Source organism: Halictus rubicundus, chromosome 15, assembly GCF_050948215.1.
Source record: "Halictus rubicundus isolate RS-2024b chromosome 15, iyHalRubi1_principal, whole genome shotgun sequence".
NCBI classification, from domain to species: domain Eukaryota; kingdom Metazoa; phylum Arthropoda; class Insecta; order Hymenoptera; family Halictidae; genus Halictus; species Halictus rubicundus.
This window is the reverse complement of record NC_135163.1, coordinates 5201493-5215888: the sequence shown is the minus strand read 5'-3', so window position 1 is coordinate 5215888 and position 14396 is coordinate 5201493. Positions and strand designations below refer to the sequence as shown.

General features: G+C 44.2%; 1 long non-coding RNA gene across 1 annotated transcript; it reads right to left on the bottom strand.

Annotated features, from left to right (window-relative positions):
* Positions 1 to 2740: 2740 nt before the first annotated feature.
* LOC143361599 (uncharacterized) lies at positions 2741 to 9054 on the bottom strand. Its single transcript, XR_013083492.1, has 3 exons — positions 8937 to 9054; positions 2860 to 2918; positions 2741 to 2773 (listed from the first exon to the last, which is right to left on the bottom strand). It is a non-coding gene; the product is annotated as an uncharacterized LOC143361599 (long non-coding RNA).
* Between the last annotated feature and the right edge of the window lie 5342 nt (positions 9055 to 14396).

Here is a 14396-nt window from a genome sequence, read left to right as displayed (position 1 = left end):
ATAATTAGACTGCGCATTTTGTGCGTTCCCGACACCAACGGAATTCCGACGACAGAAGTATTGATCGATGTCGACATACTGTTCCCGGCTTCTTAAAATTATTCGAAACGTACTTTGAAAATAGTTTTGCATAGACGGAACAAGTCAGAATTGATTCCCTTTTCCCGGAAATTTGGTGTACCTTTGAACCACTACAACTTGGCAATATAGAATCGATACGATACTGTACCTGAGCTTATTTTGAGGGGTATAACCTCCAGTTTGATACTCTTAATTTGAATTTAGCAGGAAGCTTTTCAACATTAGAAAACCTCAAGTTGTCTTACGCTCTTACAAATTTGACACACGATTCTACAAAATGTAACAAATTGTCAAATCGTGAAACAGCTTGGTAGGCCGAGGTCTCCGTGTGGCAGTGAAACAAACGCTGGTGGCAAACGTGTTAACCGACTAGGTGGTTCGTTGTTATTTAATTGAAGTATCAGTAGGCTGGGCCAATTATTTTTTGGTATAATGGCTACTCTCCCGCGGTCCAGAGTCGAGCAATTTTTTTTTTCTCAAGAAGCGAAGTAGAAACTTTCGGATATTCCCGACTGGAGGTTTAAATGGCTCGCAGACATTTTCCCCGGTTCTACCTTGATGTACACCGGTCGGTCGTAGACGTCGTTTCTGTGGTAGTTTGGAAGAAACTCTTGAAGCGAGCGATGCAGCGAACATTCAAACTGTAATTTGCTGAAGAAATTTGTTTGTATCTCTGAAATCTTCGGCGGTGGAGTAGTCGTCGTGCGTCTGTAACGAACATTAGCGGAAACAGAAGACACTGGGAACATCGTGGATATTATTCTATTTGTTCTACTCTATTCCGTTGTGCTCTATTAAACCCCCCTTGATACATCAATGTTTACCTTCATTTTACAATTAGTAGGAGGCAAAAATATTCTCGCGTATCGACTCTCGGAACGGCGGGAGTCCATTTCGTAACAGAGTTTCGAGCATCCATTTCATTTCCAACTTTTCGGCAGATCATTTCAAACACACAATACGTACAAGTTGCGAGGGTAAACCTAACGATTGTACCAATAGTAACTTCGTCGCACACTCGTCGGCAGAATTCAAATCTGATAATAAAATAGCTTTTGCAAATATTTCGCTAGCTCGTAATTTCCGCCGGAAACGAAAGCAACGAATTATTTGAAATACTTTGACATTTCGCGAACAACGTGAAAAATTAATTTTCACTGTACCTTTATATCGAGTTTCAAATAATATTTTTCAAATAAAATAATAAATAACTTCACGTCAAGCAGGCGTTACTGAAGTGACGAAATTAATTATTAACGTTTGCATTCGCATTTAAAATTGTTTTTCGGTGCGCGAAATGAATGGAATTTTGGAGCGTACGAATCATTTGATCAGCTGAAAGACAAGGAAAAAATTCTTTGAAGTTCAAATGACGAAGTAATTTTGAAAAATATTACTTGTCCGTTCAAATAGACTCGTATACGATTATTTCAGACGGCATGTAGCCAAATAAGATTATTGTCGGAACGATTATTTGTCTCCAGCTACAGATTGAGCTATATTTTGTCTTGATTCTCTGCGAAATAAAGCGAAAAGCTTGAAGCACGTTTCTGGCGTCGGAATTCACAATATCGATAATACAGAGCAAAAAATGTGACAAGTTTAGTCACAGACTTAACACCCGTCGGATCAAGAGCAAAGACGGATCTTAAGTCGGTGGCTGAAGGCTGTGAACGGAAATTATACAGCAGTTGCCGACCTGCTGACTCTGCAAAAGTCACGTGACTACCCTTGTCTTTTAATTCCCGTTTGGTGGAGACGGCGCAGGAAACGTCGTTTGAATATTTCAATTTCGGCCTGCATCGGCCCCGCGTTCTCCTTTCGTGTCCGCGCGGTCGGCGTTCCTCTTTGACCCGTTCCAAGAAGAATGTAGAATAAATAGAGTTCGCAGGAAAAAGGACCGGCCTTCGCGTCTCTTCAGTTTGGTTCGGTTGGGTCAGCGAGCAGGCAAGATGCAAACCCCGGCCCCGGCCCCGGTCGTTCCATCGGGGCGAAACGATTTCGCTTTTTGTCCGTCTCGCTTTGCCTTTCGTCGCGTGGCCTTTTCGACTTTGCGTCGGCGACAGTTTTTGCGTCCGCTAAACACCGCTGTCAAAGCGTGCCGGTAACGGAGACCAAGAACCGGCGTATTCGTTTGCGGCGTTTCGACGGATCGGAAAAGAGGAAAACGAGCAAGAAGAGAAGAGAGAGAGAGAGAGAGAGAGAGAGAGAAGAAAATTTTCGCGTTTTCTTTGCAGCGCGGACCTCCGCTAGGATTCAGGTTTAATCGCGAATCTCTCTCTCTCTCTTTCTCCGTCTCTCTCTCTCTCGAAGAGAGTCTCGGATTCGTCGCTCGAAACGCCAACGCACCGCTCATCAAAATTTCAACGTTCCTTGACCAGCATAGGCAACCGCGTATTCCGACTCCCTGCCATAATCTGTCCTCTCCGTTTTCCTGTTTCAAACGCGCCGCGAAACCATTTGTTCCTCGAGCAGACCCCGCTGAACCTGTTCTTAACACCGGGTCAGGTTTCGAAACCGGCTGCGTCCATCCTGTGTGACAACAATGATAATGCACATTAAGATCTATGTATGTATATGATTCCAATTGATTTTCTCGCTTTTCATTCAAGCTCGCATAAACTCGACTTGCTCACCTCGTTCCGGTTCAGTCTCCATGAAATCGACTAGGACAGCAATTTTTAATACTCGGCTGGAACGAAAGTGCGATTTCAAATTAAAATTACAAAGATAAAATTGTGATTTCTTCACAAAAGTGATATTTGTTCACAGACTTACCCGATAACGTGACGCAACGAAATGCTCACAGCAGAATTCGAATGGTACCGACTGATACACTGGAAAAAATAATTTTCTGTCAGGTCATCTTTCTTTTTCACTCACATTTTTCATTCGGGAAACGTTTATTTCTCTTCAGCGCATTTTGTAGTAGATGAGAAAGTAGATTTAACTGGGTCGATTATGACCTTCAGATGTCCTTCAGCATGGTTATAGGTGGTGAAATTGTTGATACACTAATGAAGCAAATTGGTTGATAGCAAAGATTTTACTCAGAACAAAGTTACCAGAACAACTACTGAAAAAGATGGCCCCCAAAATTTGTGGTTATTAACACTAGGTTTACGGAGCACTAAAAATGTCTGTTTCACAGTACTTTATAATAACAACATGAGTGTGTATCTAACAAAATTCACAAACAAATGGATTTGCTAAATAATTCCTCACGGGTGCATCTTCGCAATCTCAATATTCGTAAATTAAAAATATTAAATATAAAAGATTCCAAAATCAAAAATATAAGATCCGTCATTTCGACGAGTCCCGTAAACCTAGTGTTAATATTCGACCTTCAGTTGTGACTCTTCGAGAAGAACTGGAAGCAATACTAACAGTGCAGAACACCGTAGAAAATCGTCGCGCGACATATCCCGGCCCTTAAAACTGCAGTACCTTCGCGCTTCAAAGGACCCGCGAGAGACAGTATCGGTATCTGCGAAAGGTGGAACGCTATCGTCTAGATTCCCGTAGGCGATTCTGCCCCGAGTCAGTCAGTTTTCTAGGCGCAAATGTCTGCGCGGCGGAATCCTTTCCGCGGCAAGATCGGCAGAAAGTTTCGCCCTTAATCGTGCCGTATCTCGCGAAAGTTGCTCGGAGCGGGCAACAAATCGGCTTTAGGGTGTACGCTATTATAAAAGAGATTTCGCGGTGTATCCTCGCCGCCGTATACTTTCATACACTTGCGGCCGGAGTGCTCGAGACTGCATTAAACTTGGCGGATTCGTGCCCTACGGCTCTGCGCATTCTTTGATCCCGGTTTACGTATACGACGTGGATACGGCCAAGGAGTTGCGTACCTTCGCCTGGCCGTAACCGGCAACCGTTTTAATTTCTATTCGCGAGATTCCACGCGATCGGCCATTCTTGTTTCTTCTCGCGAGAGAACGACGGCAAGATGTTCGAGAAAATCGAAGAAAAAGTTGAAAATTATTGGTCCCCTAAAGTGAAGTTTAGATTAAAACTGTTCTGTAGGTGCCTGACAACTGTTTTCAATGCGTCGTGGATCAACGACGAAGACGATTCCTCGTCGGGGTAAAAGCGAGCACGAGCAAAACTGCTAGTCGTTTCGAGAATGACGGGGGGCCGCAACGCGTCGCGGAACCGGGTGCAAGCAAAATGCGCGCGGTGCATTCGCCTCTATAATGAAGATGCAAGCGGGCCGGCAACCGTTGCGAATGCAATTGCGTATTACAGTAGCGCGCGGGAGCATCCAGGAACCACCGTGTCGGACAGATAATTAGGTTATACTTTGTAGCGGGCCGAGCACGGTATTATCGTTATCGTCATGGGAAACGACGCGCTCGTACCACGCCGACGGGTATTCCTGTTATTTTCACCGGGGCTGGCGGCATCTCGCGCGTCCCGAAATCCAAAACGCCCTGCCCGCCTCCTGGTAAACGTTACCCGCGAGATGAATAAATCCTTTTATTTACACGCGAGACGCTAAACTATTCATCGGGCTTTTTCAATTTCGCCGTCCCGCTCCCGCTCGCCGGATCCAAGAATTTAGTCACGTTTAAGGGGATACCATCTATAACAAACATCCCCTTTTTTTTTATTGATTTGGCATGGAGAATGTAAGATTCGTTCACCTACATTGAGCAATAAAATTAAATCAATGAAAACGTTTCTTCGGAACATTTGTGTTTATTAAAGTTGGATCACGAAAAGCTTGAGGGGCTTTTTCATTCATTGGGGAACGATTAATTTTTCAATTCTATTCGGTCGGGACGAGGGAGAATTCGAACAAAAAATTCAGATGTTTATAAATCTATGGCTTATTCAATAACTTGTCTTCTATTCTGTTATATTACTTTTTGCTATTTTTTTTTATTTATTTGGCATGGAGAATGTAAGATTCGTTTACCTACATTGACCAATGAAATTAAATCGTTGGAACCATTTCACCAGGACATTTTTGTTTATTAAAAATGGGACCACGAAAATCTTGAGGGGCTTTTTCATTCATTGGGGAACGATTAATTTTTCAATTCTATTCGGTCGGGACGAGGGAGAATTCGAGCAAAAAATTCAGATGTTTATAAATCTATGGCTTATTCAATAACTTGTCTTCTATTGTGTTATATTACTTTTTGCTATTTTTTTTTTTTTTATTTATTTGGCATGGAGAATGTAAGATTCGTTTACCTACAGTGAACAATGAAATTAAATCGTTGGAACCATTGCACCAGAACATTTTTGTTTATTAAAAATGGGACCACGAAAATCTTGAGGGGCTTTTTCATTCATTGGGGAACGATTAATTTTTCAATTCTATTCGGTCGGGACGAGGGAGAATTCGAACAAAAAATTCAGATGTTTATAAATCTATGACTTATTCAATAACTTGTCTTCTATTCTGTTATATTACTTTCTGGCATTTTTTTTAGGAAACTTATCGTATGTTGTTGATAGACTGCGGATCTATATGCGAAATAAAATTTGTATACGTCGATTGCAATCTATAGGAGCTAAGTAAAAATTTATTTTGCTCATTAATAATTTTTATATGTTAAAAATGGACATATGGACATTGTTAAAATCTTTTTACTGTTTTGAATTAGACCTACTCATTGTTGTCATAAATGCATAAAATCCGCAGTCTAGTTATTGCATAAACCCATGACTAGATATTTTAATTTTTTCCTTAAATTTTAATTTTAAAAACTCGTTCCGAATATTTGTATTTCTACTTTCCTTCAACTTTCCAGAAGCTTCTGCTTTTGCGATCCGTAGCTGATTTTTATCTGAGAAATTTTATGCACGATTCAGCGAGGGGGGGGGGGTAACTAGAGGGGGCACGTTATTTTTCAATCTACCGTAAAAAGTGAAACGTCCCCTTCGGGCGGCAGTGTCCGTGAAATTAATTTGGCCGGTAGTTTCGCAAGCTTTTGACGAATTTCGGAAGCTGGACGCGGCGGATCCGTTCGAAATTATCGACGCGGGGTCACGGTCCGTTTCTCGTTCTTTTAATGGCGGCCAAATTGGCGACGCGTGTGCGCTCCGCCGATAAAATTCAACCGGATTTACAGTATTTATCGTTTGTTTTAATCGGACGTCGGCTGTGCCGGAAGAGCGGCAAAGGATTAACCGTGTACCCGATCCTTTCTATAATTTATCGGTAACGATGCTGCCTCGTTTTCGGTGGAGACAGCAAGAGAGTGTGTCTGTACAATGTATGTATGTGTGTGTGTGTGTGAGAGAGAGAGAGAGAGAGAGAGAGAGAGAGAGAGAGAGAGAGAGATCGCGCGCAATGGCCTTATTAATTCATTCATGCGCCGCAGAGCGGGAAATTTGATGTTAAAATAACGTATGATTTTAATTAACATAATAGCGGCCATAAAATCTAATTAAACGTATAAACAACGCAGCCGATTAAGCAAATTCGATGCGAGGAGAGCCATCGGTTCGTTGGACTTTCAAACACGACACGCAATTCCGTCGGAACGATCGTAATCGCGTAGAATCTCGCTAGACGTTCGTTTCTCGTTCGATTACGCCGTCAGCCGTCGACGACGATCCGCCGAGAGATTCATGGTGTGCGTGCACAGCGGGACTCGTGGTGTGCGCGACGAATTTTCGCGCGACTTCGTCGCCGAACGCGTTTCCGCGAAGAAAACCGCTGCGGTTCCGCGAGCTCGCGTGCCTGCGGAAACGCGGAGCCCTAAGTTTACGGAGCGCTGCACTTCGTGTACAGACCTCTTACGCGAAACGGCGCCGCTCCGGATCAACGATTCTAATGACATTGTACGTTCGAACCACGAGCAGCATCGAAATGAAATTTCCACGGAAAAATATTAAATTCTCGAGACATTGTCGATACAGTGATTTCTCCGTATATGTCGCCGAGACCTGGACGATAAACGTCGCGGAACTATCCCCACTACCGCGGGGTATACCCCGTGAATAACATGGTATGTCTCCTGGACGATACACGACGCTGGCAAGAGACCCGCGTTGTTGACAAATATCGAGAATTCACTGTGTAAGGGTTAAATATAATTTTTTTACCTATTTTACAATTTAATTTAATTAGCTTTCCAGGTAAATAGTTATTCCTTTAACCCTTTTAGTGCCGGACGAAAAAGAGTTGCCCATGCGAAGATAACCGGCCGAATTTCACGATTTTACTAGGGTTTGGAAAAAGGCTCATAAAAACCAAACGAAAAGCAATATTTACATAATTCAAAAAGCAGTATATCAAGGACGAAATAGAGAATAAAACAGTGACGCTAATTTTTCTATATTCATTGAAAATTACATAAATAACAAAGATATAAGTGATCACAAAGAAAAGAAAAATTGAGATCTCTCTTTCAAAACATAATTGTACATACGAAAAGTCATCTTTTTATCATAACTTTATATAGACCGTTTATTACAAAGTATATACTTTTGATTTCCAATATACTTTGTAACAAAATAAATAATATTGCACAACAAAACATAAAGAATAACTCCAAGGTACATGGTAGGCACCGGTCGGATTATCTCATCCGAAACAAGTAATTGTTATAGGTAATATAACATATAGAATATAAGGGAAAGTTAAACCGAAAAACTATTTATTTTAATTCTCTCGTAATGAAATTAGACCATTTATAACGTATTATAAATTTATTTTGAGATAGTGTTCTCTCGCAATGCGAATAGTAAAGCGCTACAAGGTGCGGGCCGATATATCGGCTCTGGCACTTTTCGACAGTGCAGCAAGGGCCGATATATCGGCCTCCGGCACTAAAAGGGTTAAATTGGTCGGAACTGCGAGGAAGAAAGTAAAGGTCACGATTTTTAACTTTTCCACGCGTGCCGGTGAGATACCTCCGACAGACCGGCCCATAATTTTGTTCTTGGTAATTCATTTTAAATGAAAACTTTGCCCCTTAAACGATTCCTCAAGCTGTAACAGTTTCCAGGATACAGCGATTTCTCTATTGTATACGTCGTCAAGGCCTGATATGATAAACGTCACGGAGTTACCCCCACTAAAGCGAGGTATACCCCGTGAGCGGCCACGAAACTCGAAAGGCCTCGGATATGTCTCCTGGACGACGCATGACATTAGCAAGACCCGTATTGCTGACATATATCGAGAACGCACTGTATTTCCTTGTCTCTGTCCATGGTTGATTTTTATCCTAGATATTTTTCAATTGGCAAAGGACGAATTCGGTCTGTAAAATTTGACCTCTGTAAATTCGAGGGGGAAAATTTGGTCCTGAATCTCCGAGTGGGGAATTTCATTGGTTTCGCAGCAGGTCTAAGAATATGAATGTTGTCCGCGAGCATAAACGGGCCGGCGCGGCGTTCGATCGAGTGGTCTAGTTTCCGAGGACCGTAACTCAGTACCTTGCAATTCCCTTTACGATCTCTCTTCTCCGCGAAACTCCACATTATTGGCAATAGCTTGAGATTTCCGTACACTGGGCTCTCTCTCTCTCTCTCTCTCTTTCTCCTCTGTTCTCGAGTTCTATTGCTGTTTGTAATTTTTCGGAGTGTTTCATTCCTGCTCGCGTAATCGGCCGAGTTTCGATATGGCCTGCCCTTTACCGATGCCCAAGGCTGATCGGATAGAATCGAGGCAGTCGCGCAGGACGTACAGACGCGGACGGACAGAGTGCTTAATATCCTAGTATCGGACAGGATTCGATCACCGGAGGAGCCGGCACGTCGTCGTGTACCAATCGAGTGTTCCATAACGTACGAGAACCGTTCGCATTAGGTATCGTCCACTCGAGAGTCCGACAGCTGACGGTGACGCACCTTGTTCCCGTCAGCCTAACTCGTAATATACATACCCGCGTCCCGCACCCTGTCGAGACTTCGCCTAATACCTGTCCCGTCGATATTAACCACGAATACCGGGGCGCAGTCTTGCCGTCTAAATTCTAATCGCGTCTTCTCGCGCATCCAAACTCATCCAGATTAATCCTTCTGCGCTCCCCTCCGCATGGGTTTGCGGCGCGAATTGTTTTCTATATTCCGCTTGACCTTGAGTGACCTTGAATCACGTGACAGGTCATCGTACTCGTCTTGGAACACACTGTCGGAATGTAAATAACAAACCGTACCGTACCGTGCCGATTTAGAAGACAGAGAGTCGACCTTCGTGTCACCTTGAAGCCTCGGTCTGTAACAAAAGTTAGTAACATTATAAGACACTGGTTACTAAGTAAACTTGCTCTGATGCATTTTCTCCTGTCTGCAAAAACAAGCGAGTCATTCAGATGACCTGTTTTAAATGCCCCACCCTGTATAAGTCTCGGGGAAACAACGTAAACAACATTAACCCTTTGCACTCGAGTGGTGACTTTGAAGCGCCACTAGAAATTGTTGTGGCATTATTTCAAAGAAATTACAAAAAATATTACGAAATATTTGTTGCATTACAAAATTGGTGTTTAATAGATTACTAAACGTTTAAATATTATATGTAGAAACATTTCGTTTTGGATTGAAAATAGCGCCGAGTGCAAAGGGTTAACCCACCGCAGCCGCGAAGGTGAATTAAATGTATAAATTGTCCAAACTGGAGGAAAAATTGGTCAAGAAAACGATATTTAAAAGATGCCAGTAAAATTCATTTACGAATAAAAATTACGGTCCAATTTCGGAGCCGTTTTAAATTGGGCTAGTTATTATCTTGAACGTACCATTTTTGTCGAATAGCGTACATCGAAAAAATCGAAAGTGGATCTTCCAACGGTGAATTTTCGAATGGAGGTTCGCGAGAGGGGCTGATTTCATGGCGGGTTTTGGGGGTATATCTGTAAAGCGATTAGCGGGAACGGGAGGGGGTAGGGGGAGGGGAGAGGGGGACGGTAATGTGCCGATTGAATTTTTCCTGTAATTGGTTACCGCACGGGGCCCGCCAACTAATTCAGCGAAAATAGAATATCTGTCGCGTTCGCCGACACGATTACCGCGACTTTGATGAAGTTTCGGCTAATCGAGCGTCGACGCTCGTCGCCGCGACGCGACGCGACGCGGGATGACGACGCCGATGAATGCAAAGCAGAATCGATCCGGGAAATCGCTTCGGCTCGATCTGTCCTCCTCTCTCTCTCTTTCTCTCCCTTTTTCTCTCTCTCTCTCTCTCTCTCTCTCGCATCGTATCTGTCGTTCATTTTTTTTTTTTTAATATTTAAGCGACTTTGCGCACGAACGCGGCCTAACCCGATAGAGAACGAGGCGACGCGCCGCGCCGCGCGCATTTACATATAAATCAGCGTGGCGCACATAATTTCGCTCCGCGATGCTCGATACAAATTGCATCCTGCCTACGCGTCGACGGGTAATTGGAATCGAGCTCGCATTTGCGTGCATTATAATTTGTAAATTTTCTACAGGACGCGCGCGGCCATACTGCAATTCTAGGCGCAATTAGCCCGCTTTATATGACGCCCGCCTCTCGGATAAATAATAAACACGTCGCGCGCGCGCCAACTTCCACCACCGAAACTCGAAAAATTAGTCGAGTTTTATCGAGCCGCCGAGAAAGTTTAACTTGTCGGTTCGTTCGGCACGGTGTATTATCCGATAGTCCGATTAACCAGTAAATTATCCGATTTGATGCACTTGTAACAACAAATGACGAAACGAAATACAAAACTACGTGAAAACCTTTGAAGAATCCAAAACTTTTACGGTGTATCACTCATTCAGCTCGATCAAATTATTGGAAAAAGAATCAAGTGTCTATGTTGAATCATCCCCTCCGCGTTTACACCATTTTGGAACATCCTATAGACACTAGAATAATTTTAGAAACTTCAAAGTCGCTTTCTAAGAGAACGGTTGAGGCGAGAACCGTGGTTCCTTCGAGCCTTTTGTTCCCAGCGATGGGTACTATAGGATGCAATGAAGAAAGAAGTTTGACCTTGAAGAAAATGGTCAAGGTCAACTGTTATGTGTCATACGGTCCACTGTTAGAACACGTTTCCAGAGTTACGTGTATACGCGTTGACGTTTGAACGGTTGGTTACTTCGTCAAACAAACCAAAAAATGCAACAACCATCCACTGGATTCCTTTTCAACCCTTAACGGACCAATGCCGACATATAAGCTGCATGGCGCTTTTACTTACTCGGTCCAATGCCGCGTATATGGCGGCAAGAATCGTTTTATTATTTTTCATTTTGAATATTTTCCTTTCTATGCTTGATATAAAAATGTTGATGGGAAGTGAACTTGAAATACTTCCGGACCGTTAAGGGTTAACATTTACCGGAGAGGAGTCGAGATTTTGCCTCTCGAATTGATAACAAAACTTCGGCCTATAGATCGTTGAAATAGACATTTCACAGGTGAAATGTAGAAAGATTTCGTATACCCATGTGACAGTTGATTTTTTCACTGTTGTCCATCGCGGAACTGCCGACGTTTCAGGTTCTTTGTCGGCGATCGATTCTCGGGCAGCGAAACCGCCGCGAGAGATCGAAACCGTGGCGTTTCACCGATTCCGTTCGGCTGGCATTCTACTCGAACGATCAAAGTCTCGCGTCGTTTGCGGCTGTGCGGCGCGGCGCGGCGCGGCGCAGCGCGAGCAAAGTTGCATCGTCCGTTGCACCGCGCTGCAGCACAGCGGGCACACAAGCAGACGTATTATCGCGGCGGCCGGCAGAACGGTTGTTCTCCTTTACAGATTACACGCTCCTAACTTCGACGGTTAGCGCCGCCATAAATCCAGCAGCGCGAGCCGGTAGGAGCGCCCCGCTCATCGATGTACAAGTATCCCCGGCGTCTGTTACGACTCCCGCGAACATTACGCCGGCCGCAACATAAGCGCGCGCCAACTTCCCGAATGATGCACCGTCCCAAGTTTCTCGCGGATTTTCACCGATGAATCTTAATTCGGCCCAGATGCGCTCCGAGCGGGACGCGACTCGCAATCGGGAGAATTGACGGGGACCGATTTGCCCGCGTTGCAAACGCTCGGAACTTCCTTCCGGTTGCTGCGAGGAAACTTATCGCCGCGTCTTGCGAACCTGTTCCGCGAAACCTCTCGTCCAATTAATACCGGCCGTTCTTGATCCGCTTCCATTAGCCGAGGTGTTCGAAACTGGGATTTCGCGCGTTCCTACTAAAAATTTTATGCATTTAAACAACAGTTTGTAGCGGAAAAATGTAAACAACAGTCCCCCCAACTCTACCTTCCCCTCCTACGACGTTGTTTCCCCCACGCTTCCGCCCGGTCACGTGACGCGTTTCGTCTCCGTCGTCCACGTGACCCGAGTGACCAATCCGGTACCGGCAGAGAGGGGGTAAGTCCTTCCCCTCAATTCCCCTGATCTGGCTTCTCTTGCTTCTTAGTTTTCTCAAAAAATTATTATCGACGCGTTGTTGGGAGTCAATTCGCCAGAAACCCTATCCTACGTTTATGACAAAAAACGTGAAGCTGATGACCTTTAATCTGAAACAGGGCCGATTTATTTCATTATTGTCAGCTTGTTGAAATTATTCGAGAACGAAACGCCTATTTGGCTTCGGTCCGTCGCAATGGACTCGGACAATGTTTATTTTGCTATTGATCGACGCCGTGCAACATTTCCCAAACAGCCTGCACAGAGTCAACGAGAGGAGGGGAAGGGCCGGTTCGAAAGCCGGAGTCGAAATTGATCGTGTGTCAGTCGAAATTCAAACTCCTTGATGAGACCGATCGACAGCGATCGCAGGAACGACTGCCCGGCACAATCTTGCGGAGGGATTTTGCGTAAGATCGTTTCATTAGCAGCCGTCCGAGTCCCGGGGCTGTTTCCTCGCTCGTTTTCCTCCGGCCTCGTCTAATCCACTTTAGCTTAACCAGAACTTGGACGGACGTCTGCCCGATCCGCTTTCTACTTCCTCGTCTCTGCCTCCCCCCGCCCAATCGGTTTAACGCGATTTAATAGCAGAGTCGCGCTTTGAATCAATCGCTCGATAATCGAGAGGAGAGGGAGAGGAGAGGGAGCATTGCTTATCGATCGCACAAGCTTCTTCGGGATCGGTCGCCTACCTTCGCTCCCACGGACAAACTACAAACCGAGACACCGTGTTTTCGAGGAACGTTGTCCGGACTGCAGATTTCTAAAATAATTGTATTTTTTTTTAAATATGATATCTCAGAAATGCCTTCCCACAATTTTTCTTCCTGAAATTCGTTGCTGTCACTAGACTCGGGTGCTACATATCCGTACAAACCCCTGCAATTGAAAACAGTTAATCAGAAGCGTGAAACTTGTCTAATCTTCGTAATTTGTGTCAGATTTTTAATATTAATAATTTTTAGTATAACCTTAAAAAACTTTTTTACCTTTTCTAGGACCTAATGATTGATGCAAGTGCTACACAGCAATACTGGTTGCATTGCTGAAGAGGATACAACGATTGTATGAAACTTATAAAAGCGATCACAAGAGGAATACAAATTGTTGTCTAGTTTCTATAGTTAATAGTTCTCTAGAAAGCGATGTTAGTACTGTTGAAAATGTTTGTAAAAGTGTTTTCCTGCTTCTGATGGTTCTGCTGTTTTCAATTTCACTGATTTTTGCCATGAATGCATAAACACCCGCAGTCCGCTAATAAACAGCATTTTTGGCCGCGTTGAATTTCATTTAATGCGCGCGATCCGCGATTGACACGCGCCGCAAAGCTGGCAGTGAAAATTGAACTGAAAACATGAAACAAACGTCAGGAAATGTTTTTGCAAGTTGACGCGCTGCGGTGGTGCACGACCATTTTTTAAACTGTCCATTTCGATGGTTAATTTCAGGCCTAGAGAAATATATTCGATCGGCCCGAGCCGTCGCATTGTCTCGGAGAATTACGCTCGGTGATCGTTTATGTCTCGCTGGTTTGCTAAAAAAAAAAAGAAAAAAGGAAAAAAACAACCTGTAGTTCTGCCCGGAGGGAAAGATGGAACGACCGGAAAAACAGCGCTCGACTTCGTCGAACGAAACCGAATAAAAGCAAAAGCTGCGCCCGCGGAACACGCAGCAGTGTTCTCCGGGTGATTGGAAAGCGGGCCTGGGGGTGAGGAACCAGAGGAGCATTTTTCAGAACAGAGGCTCCAGCCCGCGCGAGCATAATCCACACCGTGAGAAAAAACGCCAGCTTTTGCGCAAACTGAAGAACGTTCGATCACCGGAGAAATTCCCAGCCGCGAATCTGTCTGCCACCCCGCCGGCGAATTCGAGACGAACGCGCGATTGCTATTCTGCCCCGTGATTATTAGGCTGAACTGAAAGCGAATTTTTACTGTTCACTACTTATTTTCTAC